This window comes from Ipomoea nil, unplaced genomic scaffold (genome assembly GCF_001879475.1).
Source record: "Ipomoea nil cultivar Tokyo-kokei standard unplaced genomic scaffold, Asagao_1.1 scaffold0164, whole genome shotgun sequence".
Classification (NCBI taxonomy): domain Eukaryota; kingdom Viridiplantae; phylum Streptophyta; class Magnoliopsida; order Solanales; family Convolvulaceae; genus Ipomoea; species Ipomoea nil.
The window spans coordinates 1,732,891-1,737,390 of NW_017616592.1; positions in this window are offsets into that span (position 1 = coordinate 1,732,891).

A 4,500-nucleotide genomic window follows, 5' to 3' on the forward strand; every position below is an offset into this window, starting at 1 on the left:
CCCCTACCCCCACCTACCCCCCACTGACTCTTTTTCACCAATAACGCCCCGGGAACCTTTGTGGAACCCGAAACCATGCTTAGATACTTTTAAACACAATTGACAATACCATGTAGACAAATAACGGATCGAAAGCGAGAAACATACGGCACATATCCTATCATGCTCTTCTAGACATACTTAACACCCAATCATGCGAGTTCCCACCGAATATACCAAGAATAATACCATACGAGTTTCACGATACAACCTAGGGTTCTAATCACTTTTAAATCAACAAGAACACAATTCATCTTCTAATATCAAGATTCGTTAAGAATATCACATAACCATCAAGAACATCATACAATCATCAAGAACAGCATATAGTCATCAAGAACATCATATAATCATCAAGAACATCATATAATCATCAAGAACCTCTTAACATCATCAAGATCATCAAGATCACCCATGGAATCATAACACCAATTATCAAGATCAATATAACGAATCATCAATACACAAGAATATGTGGAAATCCTAAGAGGGGAATCATAGCTATGAAAATAGGTTTTGTTGAGACATGGGTTACCTCTTAGCCTTAATTAATTCCTTGGCTATGAAGGGTCTTTCTTTAAGCTTTCTTCTTTCTTGATTTCTCCAAGGGGAATTCTTGGAATTCCTTGTGTGGTGAGAGATTATTGTGGTGGGGGTTCTAGGTGCCTCCTATGTTCCCTATTTATATATCTAAAAGTCTTAATTAGGGCCCAAATACTACAGGCTTGCTAACTCTACTCCTTTTAGGACTAGGGGTTGGGTTTAGAGATGAGGGCCCACGGACTATGGTGGGCCTTTTCCTAATTAATTACTGTAATTTAATTCTTTCTTTTGGGTAATTGGTTAAATGATTAATTGGTTTTAGGGGTCGTAACACGAGGTGTTACACTCTCCCCCCCTTAACGGGATGCTTCGTCCCCGAAGCTTGGTCCTTGCCGAGTGACTTTCTCTTGGTTACCTGGTGTGAAACGTTCGGGGTAGCGTTCCTTCATCGTGTCCTTGAGTTCCCACGTTGCTTCCTCGGTCCCATGGTTGGTCTAGAGGACTTTCACCATTTCTATGGCTCGGCGACGGGTGGTTCTTGTCTTGGTGTCCAGGATTCTTACGGGTTTTTCTTCGTATACTAGTGACTCGTCGAGGTCCCCGACCTCAGGTTGAAGCACGTGGCTTGGGTCGTGCACGTATTTCTTTAGCTGGGATATGTGGAATACGTTGTGTACTCGTTCTAGTTCGACGGGTAGAGCGAGGCGGTAGGCTAGGTTCCCGACTCTTTCTACGATTTCATAGGGGCCGATAAATCGAGGGCTGAGCTTCCCTTTTCTTCTGAATCTCATCACCCCTCGTGTGGGCGAGATTCTCAACCAGACTTTGTCCCCGGGGTTGAATTTGGCTTGTTTTCTCCTTAGGTCGGCGTAGGATTTCTGGCGGTCCTGGGCAGCCTTCATTCTTTCCTGGATGTGTTTGACCTTGGTTATGGTGTCTTGTAGGTACTGGGGCCCTAGTGTTACTGGGTCGACCATGTCTTCCCAACATAAGGGGGTTCTACACCTTTGTCCGTATAGAGCTTCGTAGGGTGCCATACGGATGCTTGCGTGGTAGCTGTTGTTGTATGAGAATTCAATGAGGCCTAGGTGTTCCTCCCATGTCCCTTGAAAGTCTAACACACAGGCTCTTAGCATGTCTTCGAGAGTCTGAATGGTTCTCTCGGTTTGGCCGTCAGTGGTGGGGTGGAAGGCAGTGCTTAGTTTTAGTTGTGTCCCCAAGGCCAATTGCAGTGATTTCCAGAATTGTGGGAGGAACCTGGAGTCTCTATCGGACACAATGTTTCGGAGGACTCCGTGGTATTTCACCACTCGGCTCAGGTAGGCTTGGGCCAGTTGTGTCATTGTCCATGTTTCATTCATGGCAATGAATCGCGTTGTTTTGGTTAGTCGGTCCACTATGACCCAAATTTTATCCTTGCCGGTTTTTGTTGGGGGTAACCCTCCGACAAAGTCCATGGATATGGAATCCCACTTTCCTTGTGGTATCTCAAGGGGTTGTACGAGTCCCTTGGGTTTGCATCGTTCGGCCTTCACCCTTTGGCAGTTCAGGCATTTGGCCACGAAATCCGCGATTTCCTTTTTCATGTTGGGCTACCAAAACGACCTTTTCACATCTTGGTATAGTTTGTCACCCCCTGGGTTAACTGAGTATAGGGAGTTGTGTCCTTCCTCCAAGATTTGTTGTTTCAAGTGGGGATGCGTTGAGGGCACGCACCACCTACCTTGGTAACTTAGACTGCCATCTTCGTGTATTTCGAAGGGTCCTTCCTTCCCCTGGGTTAGGTCGAGACGAATTTTATCTAGTTCCGGATCCTGCTGTTGTCATATTTTGATTTCTTCGAAGAGTGTGGGTATGATTTGTGTGTTGAATAGGTGGACCTCGGGGTGGGTTTGATCTTGCTCTATTATTTCCAAGTTCAGTTTCTGGAAGTCCCTGTACAGCTGGTCTGGTAGGATCCAGGTGGCGTTGAGGGAGTGGTTAGTCTTCCTGCTTAGGGCGTCCGCCACAATGTTAGCTTTTCCTTCTTGGTACTGGATGTCTAGGTCGTAGTCTTTTATGAGTTCTAGCCACCTTCGTTGTCTCATGTTTAGGTCTTTCTGGGTGAAGATGTACTTTAGGCTCTTATGGTCTGTGTAAATCTTGCATTGCACCCCATATAGGTAATGCCTCCAAATTTTTAGTGCGAACACGATAGCGACTAGCTCGAGGTCGTGGGTGGGTTAATTCTCTTCGTGGGTTTTGAGTTGCCTGGATGCGTATGCTATTGCCCTGCCTTTTTGCATTAGCACGCACCCCAACCCCTTTTTGGACGCGTCACTGAAGACCTTGAACCCTTCCACCCCGGAGGGGATGGCTAGTACGGGTGCTGTGGTTAGCTTATCTTTCAATTCCTGAAAGGCTGTGATGCAGTTGTCATTCCATCGGAAGGGGGTCTCCTTTTTCATGAGTTTGATGAGGGGTTGAGCTATCTTGGTAAAGTCGGGTACAAACCTCCTGTAGTAGCCGGCCAAGCCTAGGAAGCTTCGGACCTCTGAAAGTGAGCTTGGTGTGGTCCATTCCTTAACGGCATGGATTTTGGTGGGGTCTACTTTAATTCCTTCTTTAGTTATTACGTGGCCCAGGAAGGCCACGCTGTCCTTCCAGAATTCGCATTTGGAGGATTTGGCGTATAGTTGGTGTTCCCTTAGAGTTTGTAAGGTTATGCGGAGGTGTCTTTCATGTTCTTCCTTGTTTCGGGAGTAGACTAGGATGTCGTCAATGAATACAATGACGAAGTCATCCAGGTGGGGTCGGAATACTCGGTTCATGAGGTCCATGAATATGGCGGGTGCGTTGGTGAGTTCGAAGGGCATTACCGTAAATTCGTAGTGGCCGTAACGTGTCCGGAAGGCCGTTTTCTGAATGTCTGGTTTGGCCACTTGTATTTGGTGATATCCGGATCTTAGGTCAATTTTCGAGAACACCCCTGCCCCCTTAAGTTGGTCGAACAAGTCATCGATTCGGGGATGGGGGTACCTATTCTTTATTGTGACTTAATTAAGTTCCCTGTAGTCGATGCACAGGCGCATGCTCCCATCTTTCTTTTTAACGAATAGTACTGGTGCTCCCCATGGGGAGGTGCTGGGGCGGATGTAACCTTTATCTAGCAGTTCCTGAAGTTGCGTTTTCAGTTTCTTCATTTCTTTTGGTGCTAGCCTGTAGGGTGGTTTAGAGATCGGGGCAGCGCCAGGTACGAGGTCTATCGTGAACTCAACTTCCCTGGCCGGGGGTGCCCCGGGAATTTCGTCTGGGAAGACGTTGGTGAATTCGTTTACCACTGGGATGGTTTGTGGTTCGGGTGTTTTGGCGTCGAGGTCCTCGACCGAGCATAGGAAGGCCTCGCTTCCTTGGTTTAGGTATTTCTTCATTTTCATCATGTTTACAAGTTTGATTCCTGGGTCCTGGCGGGTTCCGCGGTATGACACCCTTTTCCCGTTTGGTCCCTGTAGGACCACTTTTTGTTCTCTGCATAGGATTTGTGCTTGGAATTTCCCTAGGCAGTCCATGCCTAAGATCACTTATACCCCATCCAGTCTGAATTGTATTAGGTTGCTGGGAAATTCCACTCCTTGGATGGTGATCATCACGTTCTCGTACATGTGGTCGCACTTTATGATTTCGCCGGAGGCCACTTTGACCTGAAGTCGGACTTTGGTGCTGGTGTTAAGGCCGAGTTGAGTGGCGAATTCGGTTGCTATAAATGAGTTGGTAGCCCCCGAATCGAATAGTATAGTGGCGGGGGTGGCGTGTACTAGGGAAGTTCCGGAGACTATGTTGCTGTCTCTGATCCTGGCTTTGCTTAAAGTAAGGATTCTTCCTTGAATGGTTGGCGCTGCGACCTTGTGGGGTGAGATGGTCCTGGGGTTTTTAGGCCCT